This window comes from Anomalospiza imberbis, chromosome 21, assembly GCF_031753505.1.
Source record: "Anomalospiza imberbis isolate Cuckoo-Finch-1a 21T00152 chromosome 21, ASM3175350v1, whole genome shotgun sequence".
NCBI classification, from domain to species: domain Eukaryota; kingdom Metazoa; phylum Chordata; class Aves; order Passeriformes; family Viduidae; genus Anomalospiza; species Anomalospiza imberbis.
Window position 1 is genome coordinate 7,143,624 of NC_089701.1, and position 18,174 is coordinate 7,161,797.

The 18,174-nt window shown below is 44.4% G+C and overlaps 1 long non-coding RNA gene across 3 annotated transcripts; it reads left to right on the forward strand.

Moving 5' to 3' along the window:
* Positions 1-6,820: 6,820 nt before the first annotated feature.
* Positions 6,821-16,033, forward strand: LOC137486287 (uncharacterized). Of its 3 annotated transcripts, none has more exons than XR_011005660.1 (4): positions 6,821-6,922; positions 7,001-7,099; positions 9,072-9,205; positions 15,843-16,033. It is a non-coding gene; the product is annotated as an uncharacterized lncRNA (long non-coding RNA). The 3 variants fall into 3 exon arrangements; XR_011005662.1 differs by having other exon boundaries at positions 9,097-9,205; XR_011005661.1 differs by lacking the exons at positions 9,072-9,205; positions 15,843-16,033 and adding an exon at positions 8,155-8,890.
* The last annotated feature ends 2,141 nt before the right edge of the window (positions 16,034-18,174 follow it).

Consider the following 18,174-nt stretch of genomic DNA (forward strand, 5'->3'; position numbering starts at 1 on the left):
ACTTTCAGATGTCTACATTAAAAGAAAAAGCTGCAGGCAGTGTGCTTTGCATTACCTGCTATCAATGAAGAAGACATTTTCCACCAGTCAAATAGAGCTCCTTGTGGGAATACTTTCCCCTTAAACACACTTACCAAGGTTTTCCGGATGCTTTCCCTCCTGTGCCCCTCTCCAGGCATCTTTCCACAAAAGAAAACCTGCACAGGACAACTAGGAAAAGCCAGTGCAAAATCTGGATCCTTCCCAGTTGGAAAGGAGGGTGGCATGGCTTGGAACAGACTCCCCAGGGAAGTGGTGGAGTCACCAATGCTGGAATTGTTCAGAAAATGAGTAGATGAAGCACTTGGTGACATGGTTAATTGACAAGATAGTGTTCAGTCAAAGGTTGGACTTGAGGATCTTGGAGCTCTTTTCCAACCTTAATGATTCCATGATTACACCCTCAGAATGATACAGAATTACAGGATTCTGTAAGGATTAATGATTCCAGGATAACACCCTCAGAATTACATCCTCAGGACAGCAGCAACCATCAGTTCCTACATGAGGAGAGGGCAGCCAGGTTATTTGGGAAGATTTTTCGACCTCTGGCGCCTGAAGTAGAAGTGACAAGCCTCATCTGCTCAGGAGAGAAATTTGGTACCCTGCACTCTGCAAAAAAAAAATTCCTTTTGAGCTGTGGAAAGCCTGGTGGGGGCCTTGGTTGGACAAAATTTGTAGAAACGTGAAGGTTTCCAGCATTGGACCAGGAAAACACTGCTCTGGAGAGCAAGATTTTGAGTGTGGAGAGTGCAGATAGGAACAGATTTGGAGGAGAATCTCTCCTCTGAGGCCTGGTAGATTTCTGCTGCTCAGGGAGAAGTGAAGACAAAAAGAGGATGAAGTTTGTGGAAGAAAGTGCTTTATCTTGGCAACTGCAAAAAAGAAACTTTATTTTGAGAAAAGATAGAGAAATTAAATACCAGGAGAGGAAGGCACAGTTTTAATACTTTTGGGATTGTGTCGGTTAATTAACAGAGGAAGAGGTCTGTGGAGAGGAGGCTGCAGGACAGCCATGAGCTGAGACATGCTGGAACAAACCCAGAGTGAGACAGGCTGGCACCCATCCCACCCTCTTGTCTTTACTTGTAACTGCTTTCTGCCATGATCAAAAGGCTGTCAGATACTAATAATGTCTTAATGCATCATCTCTCATTCACACTGACTCATGTGAGACATCCTGGGCATCCAAGTTTAGTGGGTCAGATTCCTCAGCTCCTTCTGTAGCCAGCAAAGAAGGATTAACTCATGCAGATTTGGAGCAGATAAGTCAGAATACTGGCATGGATTCATATTTTTTTCTCAAGTCTTTCACTTGGTTTTACCAGGAGCTTTAGGGGTTCCAGCCAGTTCTATCAGACACCCAAGTCAGATGTCTGAACTTACGAAAGCAAACAGCTTCACAGGACACTGGGTTTATTAATATCTGCAAATCCAAGTGTTTGAAAAGCAGCAGGGCTGCTCTGATGCAATTAATGGCTTCAGGTTAGACATTATCTAAGCGCCAGGAAGAGCCACAGGACATGGAATTACCACTACACCTGTATGTTCTCACCTGAGCTGGTACCCTCCACTGGCCTGAAAGGAATCTGCCAGAGGAGGCACACAAGGGAACATCAGAATGGAAATGAAGCTCTGATTGTATGAAAGTCTGCAGGAATGTGGCCACAGTACCATCCCTGCTGCTTTCCAACTGTGTTTATACTGGGGGGAACCTCCTCTGGTTTGCATTCAAGCCAAAGGAGAAGGAGGGGAGCTGTCAGGCAGTTTCTTTCGCAGGGATTTGGCTTCTAGGAGATGGTGCAAGGCCTGGAAGAACTGATGTCTGCCCAGGAAACACTTGTTTCCTGTTGAGTACTAAGGATAGGCCACATATACCCTCAGGCCATTGGCACATTCATTAATTAATTGGAGGAAAGTTTCTGAGCTACATGTAGCCAAGTAAAATTTAGGAGCTCAGTCTCAGCAACACTAGAAGGTGAATCAGAGGGTGACAGGCATCTGTTGCAGATTATTGGCCCCATCTCTCTGGATACCAGAGGTGGTGTGAGAATAACCACTGTGAGGGGTACAATGCTGTGCACAGCCTTTAGATAGACCCTGGACAAGCAGCCCAGACAAGATCTGTAACTCCCAGGTGGTTAATGAAATGGGATGGATCCCATCCCAGAACACTGGAGAACACTTCCATTAATGCTCTCTATTAATTCACAGACAGAGTAGAATAATACCATCAGAAGTTCAGCTAATCTTTTTGCACCTCAGAGATATGAAAATGTTTGATAGATTCAACAGAACCTATTGCACCCATAATTAGGAAATACTGGGTTTAAAAGCCTGAGTGAATGCTGATTGTTACTCTTTAGAAATATAACTATTTCTGAGAGGAGAGAAGGCATTCTAGGTCCCTCACAATAGAGCTGTTGAAAGCACACATACCCACACAGTGAGAGCAATGGAAGCTCACAGTTTTTAAATGTTGAAGACCTGTGAAATGGGTATTTACAAACAACGCTTATATTCAGGACAGTTAGAAACCAGAGGCATTCATTTAAACCTTAAAACACTGAATATTTGTACTTTGTATACAGGTGACCACCAACACATGCTCTGTGGAAGAGGATGGGTCCTTGCTATTGAAAATAAACATCTCTGTGTTGGCATTGCCCATCACCAGGGCTCCCATTGTTCCCTGCACACAGCACAGTAGCGGAGTACAAGGTCAGTGGTAAACTGTGCTCCCATTGTTAGTGTTCAGAGAGGGAACATTTTATCCTTCACAACAAATCTACATACAGGCTATTGAGTGAAATACAATAGCCTCACTAAATTACTTCATCCATTAGCTGGATGCCTGTAAGAAAAATAAAACAGCGTCTTTTTGTACGATCCATTATGGATTGTGTGGTAAACAACATGCGTCCAGGGGGAAAAAAAGGTATCTGATCCCAAAAGCAGACAATCTTTGGTATGCAGAGAAGGTGGGAAATTTCTTTAAGTATTACTTATTTTAGGAAGCCAAGACAATCTGAAGTATGAGTGCTGTATATGCACAAGGGAGAGTCTCTGTTCCAAGGGGTCTGTGCTTGGAGTTGGTTGATCCAACATGCACTTCTCAACTCCAGAGACAATATCAGGGGGCAAACAGGGTGCAGCAGGGAGCTGTGGGCTCCCCAGGGGCTGGGACCCGGTAGGGTGAGTGCCAAAGCCCGGGACCCATCCCATCACCCCAGCCAGGGAGCAGGACAGTGATGGGGACAGGCAGGGAAGCCCAGCATCCCACAGAACCTTTGGGGCAGGGACTGGTGACCCTGGGCTGGGCTGGAACGGGGCTCTGGGCCCATGTGGCATGTGTGGGATGAAGTCCCTGCACTGAGGGATACAAATCCCATACCTTAAAGATTTCCCAGATCTGGAGGGGAGGTGGTGAAGGGAGCAGTAGCAGGTGAGCAGCACCTCTGCAGTCAGTGCAAGCAGCAATCAGTGCATTGCTGATAACATACTGCCAGGTCCTGAGGGTTATATCACAGTTCCTCCACTCTTTTCAGCCCAGAACATGTAGTGATAGCTGTCCTTGATTTTCATTCTGACCCAGTGGCTCCCAGGCACTTCTCCTAACATTTGCAATTGTGCTCCATCAGGTAATAAGGCAAGAGCCTTGCTGTTGAAGGGAAGAGGTTGGGACTGGTATTTTCCTTTCTCTTCCTCTTTTCTCCTTCCCTCTCAGACTCTGCTGATGAAGCTTCTCTCTTCCTCCTCAGTATTCCCAGTCTCCCTCCAAACCCAGGACTCAGTTGCCATTCTCCAAAATGCAATGTGCAGGTGACACTGCAAGGATGTAATCAGAAAATGTCGTGGGGGATGGAGGGGCAGGAGATGCTGACACAGAGAAAACCATTCTATTTTAAGCAACCAAGTGCATGCCTACTCTTAGTTCTCAAATCAGCAGGGCTGCCTGCACTGGAGCCATAAATCCTCCAAATCTGACTGGGAAGTTGGACTTCTTTCCCCAGCCTTTGCAAAATATATGCTGTACTCTGGAAAGGGTGCAAGGATTTCTCCAGTGGGAGCTGGGGCAGCTGGATGTGCTGGGAGGGTCCAGCTGGAGCAGGAAGTGGATCCCAGCATCACTGAGGGATGTGACACAACAGAATGGATTTATCTGGCAAGTTGAGGGCAACTCACAAATCTCTTGAAGATGTCACTGAAGTGACAGTAACTGACTGGAGCTCTCACATCCTCCCAACATTTCCTGTCGATAATTTTGGGCACTCTCCATCACCGAGGCTTTGGCCTGTGAGAAAGGCTGCCCAGGGAAGTGGTGAAATTACCCTGAAGTGTTCAAAAAACATGTCGGGTGTGATGATTAGTGGACCTGGCAGTATAAGGTCCATGGCTGGGCTCAATGACCCTAGAGGTCTTGTCCAGCCTTAATGATCCTGTGATCCTAAAGCACCACTGTATGGGCTGAGGAGAGCCAGGACTGGGCTGGCACTGAGGTTACTCCATCCCTATTTCTGCCATGGCTTAACTGGATGAGTGTGTGCTCCATATTTTCGAGCAGGCAGCAAGTGATTAAAACTCCATTTATAGGAAGGAAGCCAGATCTTTGCATTATAAATATCCTGTAGGTGGGCAAATGCTCCACTATTTCATATGCCCAGAGATTAAATCCAAACATGTGGCCAAGACTGGCAGAGAAGTCCCTGTGACCTGCCAGTCTTTACCTTGATCTTCAGAGCACCTATTTCTACAGAGACACTTTTTTGTTTTTTTTTTTGCCTCTTTTATTTGAGATTCAGAAAGAATGGCAAGGAGAAGATGCTTGACCTTCAAACTGAAAGAAACCTTTCTGAGTGGAGTGCTGGAACTGGTGCTTGCTGGAGGGCAAATTGTTTGCTTTGCAGTGCTCGGGCCTTGAGTCAGCAGCTATTGCACTCCTCCAGGTCCTTGAAAACCAATTTGAATTCCTAGAAAGAACAATAGGGCATGTCCTTTCAGGAAGAATGAGATGGGAAGCAACCTGGGGCATCTATCTGCAATGCCATTATTTGCATGCTCTGGGCAAGGAGACTGAGGTGAGTAAACAAAACCTGAGGAAGGAAAAACAGAATTGTCACAACAGAGCTTGTTTCAAAGCCCCCAGAATGCTTTTCTTATGGGTAGATCAACTTGAACCAAGCATCACCAGCATGAGGTAGAACACTTTGGAATGCTGTGTCCCAAATTGAGACACAAATTCTGGGAATCAGGCATATCCCACAGTACTGAGACAGTTTTGCTGAGTCTCACTTAAAACACACAAAACAAGTAAAATCAGGGCAAACTCCCTGTTTGTTTATCAGACATAAAGAACATGCACAGTCCTTGGATTAGAGCTTGGCCACTGCCAGGCCTTCTGCTGCCCAGGCCCTGCTGTAAGTGCAGCCTGCCTCCAAGAACACACTGCTAGGAAAACAATGCCTCAGAGCGGGTGGGCAAAGGCACGTCCAGGTCCCAGGGCAGGAGGCAGGGATCCCACGGCTGCTCTTGGCTTTGGAGCTAATGAATGCAGTGAATGGAGAGTCACCAGAGCATGAAATCACCCCCTCCAACTGCAGCTGGCATTTTCTTCTCCTGCCTGTCAGCCAAGTAAAGGCTGTTGGATGGAGGCTGGCTTGACTAAACTTTGGCTGGCCGTGGCCACCTCCATCCCTTCCCTGAGGATCAGGAGCCTGAGCATAGAGGAACCTCACTATAAGCAAAATTCTTGCCATTGTGGTCATGCTGACTGAACTTTTAACCAAAACACCCATCTTAGTCATCCCCTCCCACACCCAGTTTAGGTTTTGTTAAGAGTTGCCCTTCACTTACCATCTTCTCTGAAAAGGCTTCCATTTATCTGTTAGGAAATTCACTAGGAATATCCCCCTATCAAAATCTTATGTCTTGGATTTAAGTTTTTGTTCCATTTCCTCTCTGTATAAACAGTTTTTTACATGTCTTTACCATCGTGTTGGTGCCTACAGCTTGTTTCACCACCCTCAGCCCCTCTCGCAGTTTCCATGGATCAAAGGAACTTCCACAGCATCACCTTCCCCAAGAGGCAACTTCTCCTGAAGCTTTTTCCACTGCCCCAGCACCATCTCCCTCTCTGTCTCTTTAGATCTATATCTTCTGCTGCAAATTCAATTAAAGCCTCTCTGGGAGACTCATTAGCAAGTCAATACAGTGACCAATGGTAGGGTGGGTTAAGTGAGGTTTAGGGTGAGTAGATCTGTGAGGAATTGACAGGAAGGCAGCCTTTGAAGGTGGAGAGGCACAATCCATCACTCCTCACTTAGGATGCCACAGTGTAGGATCCTACTTTCTTAAGGTGTCTGTGCTCCCACTGCAGTCCTTAGAGATCCAGTCAGCACCCTCCAGTTGCTGACTGCACTGGAGCTCTCCATCAGGGATAGCAGGAATTGAGCAGAGAAATCCAAGGGCCATATATCATACCCCATCCACCTGGACATGTGAAATGAGCTCCTTTGTATGGTCTGTACAGGCTTCTCTCTCAATTCCCCTGCAGCTGTATGTGTTCCAAAAATAACAGCTAGCTCCTCTGCATTTTGTGATTGTGCCATCCTAATTAAAACAAATTCCAGCCTTCAAAACAGCAGTCGTAGGAGCCCATCAATTTCATGGGAAAGAATGGACAAATACCTTTTCCAAATTATCTTGTACTCCAGGTTTCAAATGGTCCTTGATTCAATTTTGTTGCCTGTGGGGAACAGTCATGACGTCAGACCTGGGAGCACTGAGGAATAATCACACACTGGAGAAGACAGCAGGAAAAAGGAAGTAAACAAATGTGTTTATCCACAAACCCTTCTACCACGAGGAACTGGAATCTCTGATGGTAATTTACCACATGTTGCTAATGTGCTTGCTATAATGTATTTCTTAATTCTTTTTTCCTTTGATTCTGGCTGGATAGGAAGGTTCATCAGGGCTGCAACAAGCAGGGGAAGCAGATTGAGATGAGCATTACAGATCTGCCGTGCTCTGGTTTATGGTTTGTTCCCAGCTATACACAGTAAGTAAAACAAGCACTGATTGAGTCAGCTGCCTCCTGGGTGTTCATTTGCTGGAGTGTGAGGAATATTAATGCTAAGAACATCCGTGTGCACCAGGAAAGGCAGGAGGAGGCAAGCAGATTACCCTGGCTTAGGGGTATTATACACACGTCTGCAACTTCCAAAGACACAGAGAGGAAATATTTCTGTGGGGTTTTGTCTCTTATCTTCTTACAGTCTTACAGATTTTGGAGATGCATTGCCCTGGTGTTTTTAATACTCAGAGTTTTCAGGCGGGATTGTGATTATTTCTTTTTTTTTTTTAATCCTCCTTTATGCAGGGGAGGAAAAAAAGGAAAAAAATACAAGTGCTGAGTTTCATCAGGATAAAGAAAAAGCGGGTTCCAAGAGAAGAAAGAAGAGATGAAAAGAGAAGTTTGATTAAAATCCCCTCTTGTTCCGTGTGTTTGATGTAAATATCTTCACACCTTTCTCTTTTCCTTTGCAAACCTCAGCAGAGGGTTCAGCCCATCACCAGGGGATTGAGTTCCAAGCTGAGGGCTTTGTAGTTGCTGCTGCTCTTGCTGCTGTTGTCTAAAGGGATTATAAGCCTTTGTAAAGCTTGTGTTAATACCCTGGAGGGAAAAAATGAGTTTCCAAATAACCTTTGTTGTGCATTTCCTGTCTAAGGTACCCCAGGAAAGGAAAAATCAGCAAGTGTTTTGGCATCCCGAGTAGGTCATTTAAAGTTCACAAACAAGGTCTGCAGCCTCTCTGACCCTCTCCAAGTGCAGAGATGCTCCTTGTCCTTGTGCTGCTGACACCAGGACCTGCTAAGAATAGCAATGCCCTTCTCTGTGCACCAGGAAACATGTTCAGTTTTAAACTGGATTTTTAAAAAATACCTGGAGAAACTGCATTAGGTGCTTAGCTCCCAACACATCCTCCAGTAACGTTTGGGCACTTTATATTCCATACCATCTTCGGAAAATCCCAGCTCAGGCTCCAACTCCACAGCTTCAGACTGGCTCTCTGTATCTTTTCAAACCTTTTTATTTTTTTCCCCTTGCTGCAGGAGGATTGGTTTTGAGCCACGTCTCCACGTTTCCCTCCAGACGCTGTAAAGGTGCAGAGCTGTTTGGTATTCAGGGAGTGCTGGAGGCTGAGGGTCACTCAATATTCCAGTGTGAGGAGTGGGTTGCTCAGTATTCCAGGTGTGTGCCAGCACCAGCAGCCAGGACTGTGCAGTTGTGGATGGCTCAGCATTCCTAAGGTGTGCTCCAGATGCTTAAAGGCTGTCAGGGAGCACTTGGGTGCTGGCCAGGGTGAGAGTCCCTGAGTATTCACAGCTGTGTCCCTGGGAAGGGCTGAGGACAGGCAGCCATCCCATTCTCTGCTTGGAGAATCAGAGGGTCAAAGGGAAAATTATAATGGAGAGAAGAGGGAGAGAGAAGTGGGCAAGATGAGAAGGGAGAGTGATGAAAGGGCAGCACTTCAGAAAATGAGACTTCTGAGCCCCTCACTGGGTACTTTGCAGGAGCCACACTTTAGGTTTAAATTAAAAGGGTGAAGGCAATGCATTCCGTCTTTCTACGGCTGGCTTAAGAACCCAGAGCAAAGCTGTCCAGATACACTCATTATCACCTCTTTTTTTGGTGTTGGTCAGTGTTAGGTTCTGTGATAAAGGATTCATCCCCACAATCACACAGGATCACAACAGGAGCAGGGGGAAAGCCAGGGACCTACACAGAGAAACGCAGCCCCCTAACCCAGCTCCTCATGGGGTGCCACAGCCATCAGCCCCACCCCTTGGCGGGGAAAACCACCAGGAGGAAATCCTGACAGATTGGGCATGAGGAATGCAGAACTCCCCCATTCGTGTTTCTTGTTGTCTGAAGTTATGACATTTTCACAACAAAACTGAAATACAGATTTATGACAATTAACAGATATTTTTTTAATTCACTCAAATATTTTTTTCTTACAAATCAGGCAGTAACAATTTTTGCCTTCTCAGAATAAAAATCAGATTGAGCACAGAGGAAAAATGAATCTGAGGTTTTGGATAGGAGAAAATGTTTCCAACACAGTCCTTTTCATGAGGCCATCTGCTCCTTCTTTACCAGGTATGGGTTTGTAGGTGTTACGTGCCAGCTTCTACAGATGACAAGCCAGCTCTGTGTGCAGGTACTTCTGAGGATGCCTAGCACAAGGCTGAACAAATGGGCTGCCTATGGAAATTGGAGGAAAAGTTGTGTTTTGGAAAACCAGAAATGATACTGGACTCTAATGCCTGCTGTAAGGGATGTAACTTCCCAGAGAGTGGATGTGGCCTGGAGTTAAAATGGGCACCAGTTAAAACTCACCCTGCAATCAAAAGGTGTTGATTTTTCTGTTTATATGGACATGTAGCAATAGGAGAGGGAGGAATGGCTTTAAACTGAAGGAGAGTAAATTTAGATTGGATATTAGGAAGAAATTCTTCCCTGTGAGGGTGGAGAGGCCCTGGCACAGGGTGCCCAGAGAAGCTGTGGCTGCTCCTGGATCCCTGGAAGTGTCCAAGGCCAGGCTGGACGGGGCTTGGAGCACCCTGGGATAGTGGACGACGTCCCTAGACATGGCAGGGGGATAGAACTGGATGATCTTTAAGGTCTCTTCCACCCCAAACCACTCCATGATTTTATGAATCTGCTTCACAGTCTCCTCTCCTCTCCTCTCCTCTCCTCTCCTCTCCTCTCCTCTCCTCTCCTCTCCTCTCCTCTCCTCTCCTCTCCTCTCCTCTCCTCTCCTCTCCTCTCCTCTCCTCTCCTCTCCTCTCCTCTCCTCTCTCCTCTCCTCTCCTCTCCTCTCCTCTCCTCTCCTCTCCTCTCCTCTTTCTCTGTATTTACCTTTTCTTTCTCCATCAACCCTTGGCCTTAAAGCATGAAAACAGAGGTCTCTGGATCTGCTACACCATGAAACTATTTAGTGAATATAATGTTTATTCAAGATTCTTGAGTCACTCAACCCACTCTCTAAAGGAATCTCTCCCAACATGCCCCCCAGTACTTAGCTATGAAAATTACATTCCCTTCCCATGACTTTGTCAGTGCAGGGAACATCACAGCCTGCTTCAAAATGCTGCACTGTACTTAATGGTATTTTATGACACATTTTTCAAATCAAATTTAAAAGCATAACTGAGTGGAATTAAATTAATGCTGTCTGGTAATGTCAGAAGCAGCAGAGCTGTGCATGGCTGGCTTAGCTTCTAAACCTCTGGCAGCTCCTGGGACTTATTTCTGACTGCAGGGTAAGAAGGAATGCAGTGATGGGAATTTTTTTTTTTTTTTTTGTCTATGGTAGGGAGTGTGTGGGAGTAAATAGATGGCAGCTGAGGTTTGAGTAGAGTTTCCTAAGTTTAGATGGAGGTATGTTCCTGGGTGAAGGAGGGAATGGAAATTTAGGATATGTGAGTTTTGGTGTGATGGATGCATCAAGAGCTCTGAGAATATCCCTGTATTACCCAGGGAGATCTTACTGGGTCTGGTTTTGGGGTGGTTCCATTTTCCCCTCACACCTGCTCATGTAGGATGATGAAATACATCCCAGCACCCATAGTAATGATTGTGATAATGAAATGGCAAATTGTTGTGTCACTGAGCAGAATGCACAGTTTGTGCCTGTGTATATCTTGTGTGTGTGTAGTCAGGAGAGCCTCCTAAGCAGCTTTGGAGCTGGAAAATCAAACACAACAGAACTCATGCAGGATGCAAGAAGAGTGTGTGCATGTGCTGGTGTGTGCAGGGCCATGGAGGCATGCATTTTGTGATGCATTTTGTGTCCACAGGTGTTGTAGTGCTTATTCTCATAAAACAGAGCCAACAAAGATGTGTTTGAGATGGTATCTGCCTCACTTGTGTACACCATCTTCCTTTTTTCACTTTCTGATATAAAAGCAGCAATTCCAGCTTTTTCCTTTCCTGCATTGTGAAAACATCTCATAGTAATTTTATCCAGAATAGATCATGCTTGCCCCAAGACTACACAGCACAGGATGTACTTCATCAGTACCCAGAAACATTTTTTTATTCCTCAATGACTTTACATTTCCTCACCCCATTCAAAGCCATGTACTTGAACACATTGATTGTCTGGGCCTCTTTACCTTTTACCTCTTTACACAGGCAACACTCAAAATGTTCCTTTCAGAGAAGAGGGAGAACATTCCTACTGACAGTGCTGCATTAGAATTGCACAGACCCAGGTGGCATCCAAATGAGCTCTGCTGGAGTGTTCAGTCTCCTCTTGTCCCTACGGAACATTCAAGTTGTCGTTGAACTTGGGTTCACATTGTGGGGGGAGGATGGACTCTGTTTCTCTGATTAAGTGATGCAGGTGACAACTGCCACTCAGCCCCCAGGACAAAACTGAACTTGTCTGAAGTAACCCTTCATGAAACATAAATAAAATGCTGTCCACTGGCTGCCCCTGGATCCCTGGCAGTGTCCAAGGCCAGGTTGGAGAGGGCTTGGAGCAGCCTGGGACAGTGGAAGTTGTCTCTGCCTATGGCAAGAGGGGGGAAGAGATGAGCTTTAAGATCTCTTCAAACTCAAACCATTCTAGGATTTTATGATTCTTTGATAAAATGCCCACTGGTCCTCAGCTTCTCTTTTCTTTGTTTGCTTTTCATGTTGAAGGCTATCAAATGTACAGTCCTCCCTTTGGAGAAGGTCACAGAATCCCAGAATGGTTTGGGCTGGAAGGAACCTTAAGGCCAATTTCATTCCAAAACCCTGCCATGGGCAGGGACACCACAAGGCAATCACCCTCTCCCACAGCAGTGTTGATGGTGGTGACCTCCCCATCCCAATGTCCTGGTGATCTTCCCATTCCTCCACCTGTACTACAGGCTTTGGTATCTTCTGGAAACTGAGAACACTTTGAGGGTAGATAATGCATTTGTACTGGTATGTAAAACACCAGAGATATTTATGTTGCTCTTATGTTGCTCTATAAACAACAAAGCATTTTTGGATTTACGTGGAGATGCAGGAGTACAGAAAGAGGGGAGTGTATTAAGTCAGGGAAACAAAAAACACCAAAAAACCACCCCAAAACAACAATAGTAACAACAAAATCCAAAAGGTCAATGAAAACTTATACTAATCCTTCCTAAGTATGACAGATAATGATGAAGCCAGAGGAATTCTGAGATCTCTGAGATTCAAAAAGGGAAGAAAAAAGGAGACTTTTTGAAGCTTCATTGCTTATTTCTATGCCCTATGCAATTTTATTTCTAAAGATTTTTCTTTTTTTCTGGGTACCTTCCCTAAGCTTGGTTTGTGCATGGAATTTTCCCTGGGATTTCCAAAGCAACTTTTGGGGCTGGAAGCACCCCAGAATTTCTCCATTTTTTAAAATGTTGAAATAAAATGGCTGCACAAGGATATTTTCCCCCAGTTTTTTATTTCTCAGAATTTGACACAAGGTTGAAGCAGAATTTAATAAACTGTTCATAGTGCACAGGGATTTAAACTGCTGGAATTCTGTATGCCAGGAGGAGGGAGACTCATTTCCTTAATTTAAACATCTAGGTGCTCAACCTCTGAGGCTGATGTGGTCACACCAGGCTGCCTCTGCAGCCAGCAGCAAAAGGCTCCCCTGGAAGATGCCTCATTTCCCTCTCCAGAACAGGCTCTAATCGGGGTCAGAGGAATCCTCTTGGGAGGCACCCACAGCCCCAGCCTGAAGAGAGATTGGGGTGATTATCCCAGCCCTCTCCCTGTTCCACTTCTGAAAGGAAGGGAGATGAATCCCAGCCCCAGCAGCTATTACATCCCTCTGGGTTAAAGTGCTTAAAAATGTCTCTTCTTTGCCAGCTTGAAAGCCTCCATCTTTCTCACCAAGAGACAATTTCATGCTCTTAAACAAAGTACTAAGGCATGAAAGCACGATTCCAGTCTGTTCTTTCTGTAGGGCTGCTTAAAGAAAAGGGCCATGTGATGTGCATTGGATAGAGCTGAGAAGCTGACATTGGTATCTGGGAAATGTTCCAGTAGACTGAGCAAGAGGGCTCTGCTCAGTGCCAGCATGAAAAGATACAATTTTTGTGGAGATGCATCCATTTACACCTGGCCTGCATTTGGCATGGGGAGAAGAGAAATTGCCCCTTGATCAGGGCATCTTTGACATGTTGAGTTATCTCTCTCATGAGTAATGGAGTAAAGATGAGCACACCTTTGATATGTTAGAGTGGCTTCCCATAAATATTAAAGTGAAAGGAAACTTCATAGACTTATGGGATGGAAGCACCTGCAATTCATCTCCACATGCTGAGGCTGAGGTGGCTGCCAGCTGCTGCCTTCCCACAGGGGTCATTAATGGCTCTCTCTGGGCTTTTCCTGCTTGCTTTTCTGCTTTTCCAAGGTCTCCATGGATGGAAGGAAAACTCTGCCTTGCTCAGCCTCAATTTTCAAGGTAGCTGAGCTCTCAGAGCTCTTTCTGCTGTGCCTGGGGAGAATGTGAAATCACCATCATCAGAGGCTTTTAAAAACAGACAGACAAGTTCATGTCTTCAAAAGCATTGATCTTCCTGACCCTCCTGGAAAGCAAAAGGGTTGACTAGAGGTCATTCAGGAACTTTCCCACTTCTGTTATCACATTTGCTCTCTCATGGCACAGTCTCTGAAGGCCTATTTCTCAGCCTGTGGTCTGCGCAACACCTGGACATAGTGCATGAACTGATGGCAAAAAGCAATTGAACTGAGAAATGAAAATGCACTTCCATGTGCTATCAACAAGCAAAATGGGGAGGAAACAAATTAACGAGGCTCAGAGGTTTGGCCTTATTTCTGTGCAGCTGTAGATTAAAATTGTGAATGAATTTTCATTTTTTTTTTTGTTAAAAAAAAATATTCTCCATTTGAAAAGAGAAACAGTGTCCTAAAGGCTATCAAATAGATTAAGAGCACAAAGTCTGAGAGGTGGCAAATCTCACAAGAAGCTCTGGGAGTTTCCTGTTATTAATCACCAAATCATTGGTAGAACACCAGAAGAGCCTGGTATCCTCCAGCCTCTCCTTTCCATGTTTTTTTCTCATGTCTTTTCTGCTTCAGTTTGGAGGGTTATGCATCAAGTAATCCCAAAGGAGGAAAACTGATCTTGGGTATCTTGCTGGTATCATCTGAAGTAATTTTCCTCCTCTTCCCGACCCATTCTCTCACAGATTTCTTGCCAGGCTGTTTACACACCAAAGGTTTCTGCTGCACCCCTTGAGAGATCAGCAGTGGATGCTGATCCAGCTGTTAAATGTTCCCTCCAGTAAAATCTGGAAGTCAGTAAATGACCACCAGATGTTTATCAGGAACCCAGTGGTGCTGCCCAACTCCTCCCAGGAACAGAACGAGGGAGACTCGCACACCAATGTGCTCCATTCTCTGCAGCACCTCAATAAAATTCAAAATTTTATTACTGCCTTACGTGTTGTCAGACACAAATACCTGCCTACTGCAGACACAGCCTGATCATGGCTCCTGCAGCCAGCTCAGTCTCTTCCCCAGGAATGTGATATCAGGTTTTAGTGCAAGACCTGGATTCACTGGGCAGATTCCTTGCTGGAATAATTCTGGTATAATTCTAATTCTAAGCCACTGAGCCAGTTTACATCCAGTTCAGGTGCCTGTGTTTTGTTAAATCAAAACAATTCCTTAGGAAATTAACACTAGGTTTCAACATCTGTAGCAGAGTGTGTGCTTACATGTCACATCTGCACCTGTGCAAACGCCAATTAACCCTTGTAATTAGCCACAATTTTTCTCATTACCATTAAGATGAGAATCAAAAGCAGGATTCGCTTCCTCATTTTTCCTTCTTCTTTCTTTCAGCTGATGATCTTTCTATCACTGTTGTAGACTGTGGGATGTGTGTAATTGGCTATGTGAGGCCAATATTAAGGAAAATAATACACTCAAGCTAAACCCTCAGAATCAAATATCCAAGACCTCAGCACCTGAAATGCTGATTTGATTTTCAGAAGTTTCTTCCTTATTTAACCACCCAAAAGAAGGGGTAAATTTGTGCCATTTCTCTGCCTCAAGCAGTTTTAACATGATGCAGATTGTTAAGGGGAATCAATGCATAGAAAATGGAGCATTTTGGAGAAAATTTGACTCTAAGAGCCTTCAACCCTTCTGAAAATGGTGAAAAAGTGTGGTTATTTCATCAGTGCATGAGGCTTTCCTGCCCTACTTCATGGTTTGTAATAAATAGATATTATCTGACAAGCAACAATACTTCCCCCCCATTATTTATCATTATTCATTAATCACACCTCAGTAATCATCTACATTATTTATTATTATTCATTACCTCTTGAATAAATAATAACCATGGCAGGGATTACCATTGTGAGGAGCATGGGGAAAGACAGGATATTCATGTGTGAAGTACCAGACTCCCACAGACTTTATTTATGAAGACGTCTGCTGTGGGTAGGAAGTGTAGGAAGAATATTGTAGCTACTATGATTTAAGTGAGGAAAGACTTGCAAGAAGTATTGCTTCTTATTATCCCAAATTATATAATTAAGGGGGGGAAAAAGGCCAGAAGATATTCAGACACTGAACTCTTTTTCAAAATTGAAATAGGAGCAGAAGAACTTTATTTTTGGATGTTATTATTTTATCATTGGATTGATAGGAATGGATTAGCATACACTGGTTTTTAATGTATGTACTTACAACTCCTCTGAACACAATTTATTTTTCCTTAAATCTATTTCAGTATTGTTTGGAGCTGCATTGATTTTGATGGAGCTTCTGGCAGAGATATTTATCTTCAGGATGGCTTTCTGATCACTTCCAAAGACAGAGATTGTGATCCCAATTGAAATGGAAGTCACTTCTCAGCTTTAAGAAATGTAACAGCCCTGATCTAGATGTCCATCAACAGAAAGCTTATTAAAGTATTCTTTAAAGCACCCAGTAAAGGATTATTCATGGCTGTCCTTTCTAGTTGGTTTAAGAGCTAAAATTTCTTACTTTGACACAATTTTCCTTCCTGATGAGAATTAAACCTCAGACTTATTGTCTTACACCCTCAAAACCCACTGAGGTGTCCTGCAGCCCATCACTGAACAGCACTGTGGCCTCTTTCAGTCTTTTTTTATTAAGGTTTAACTACTTCAGCTTTTCTCACAAGTCCTGTTTCCTGGAACTTCTCCCCTTCTTGCTGGCATCTGTTTGATTCTCTGCAGTCTGTGCACATCAGGAAATGGGTGCCCCAAGCCCTCCCTCTCCAGCTGAAGCCCCCCCAGTCCCAGCCAAGCAGGATGGACGACCTGCCTGGTGTTGCCTTCCAGAGGAGACTTTCCTCTCCTCACTGGAAATTCACATTCATCCTGGGAAGTACCATTGTCCTGGGGTGACAGGACATTTTCATGCTTTGTATCCCAATCGTGTATTCCTGTTCCCGTGCTCTCAGTTTGTTTTGTCTATAGCCGTGTCCCTCCCCCGGCTGCTTGCTATGGCTTGCTGCTGCTAGCTTTAGGCCTGCTTCGCTTGCTCTGCTCGCTTGTTTTTTTTGTTTTTTCTTTGCTTGCCTTATTTTGCCATTTTTCTATTTTTGTTTTTCCCTTCCTTCCTCCCCTTCCCTGAAGACATCGGACCTGCTTCGGACCTTGATTCGGGAACGTCAAGGAACTCCTCCGGAGTCTGCACTACAGAGAAGCTCAGCACCCTCCTCAGCAGACTGCCCAAGCCGTTCGGTCTCTCTCGGACTGGTGAAAACGTTTGTTGTCATCTCGGGCTGTTTTTTCTTGTGTTGGGGAGTGTTTTTTTTGCTCTTGCTTAATAAACAAGTTTTTTCCACTTATCCTCCGAGGAAATTCCTCCCGAACCCGGCAGTGGGGAGGGGGGAGGAGTTGTGGGGGTTTGTTTCCTTTAAGGGGCTCCTTCGGAGATTTTCCCCTAATTTGTCCTAAACCAGGACAACCATAAACCCAGAGCCTTTTCCACAGTGCTGCCATCAGGGCAGTTTTTCTCCCTTCCATGGACACAGCTGTAGTTTCTCCTTCCTGAGGAGTCATTTGCACCATTGTCCTATTGAATTTCATCTTGTTGATTTCCTGCTGCTCCTCTGATGAATCAGAAGCCTTTTAAATTTCAATCCTGTCTCCCAAACTGCTTGCAGTCCCTTCCAGCAAAGTGTCACTTGCAAATTTTATAGATGTGTACCTCAGTACATCATCCACATGGATAATGAAAATATTGAAGTAGTGTGGGACTCTAATCCTAATGTCCTTCCAGTTTAGAGGAGAACTATTCATGTGTTTACTCCTCAGCCAATTGAGGACCCATCCTGATTCAGGACTTCCACTAGATCATATTTTCTTTGTTTGCTTCTCAGAAAATGCAGTGGGATGATATTAAAATCAAGATACATCACAGCTGCTGCATCCTCCTAAACCCTTATGCCAGGTGGCTTTTATAAAGAAGAAAATTAGATTAATATTACAGAAATTGTTCTTTGCAAGTCCATGTTGACTGTACCTTTTATTTTTATTATCCTCCAGGTGCTTATAAATTAATTAATAATTTAATCTATTATTTTTCTGGGTTAAAATGACTAGTCTATAGTTCCCTGAGGCCGCCTCTCCCCTTTCCAAATGTAGGAGCTATGCTTGTCCTTCTCTGGTCCTCATACAATTCCCACCAACTGTTATTCCTTATCAGACATCCAGGAACCAATTGTAATTTGATATGCCATAAAATTTAGGACTTGCATAATTAGTTTCTTCAAGTCTGGCAGGTGCATAACTCAACTCTTCCATGTTTTCATCCATCTGGATCTGTTGCTGTATGTGCTGTAGGCTGCCATTCCTCTATGTTAAGTTCCTTAAGAATCACATAAATCACATCAGGTTAAAAAAAACTTTGCAAAAAACACCTCACAGTCATCTGGCTGCCTATTCTGGAGTCTCTTAAAGTTTTTGCTATTATACCACAATTAATATGCACAGAAAAATAATAGTAAAAATAAAAGCGGAGAATTATAAGTACCCTGCTGGAGTCAGGGGGGTTTGTTCCCCTCATACGGCAGGTTTGTGAGCAGAGGG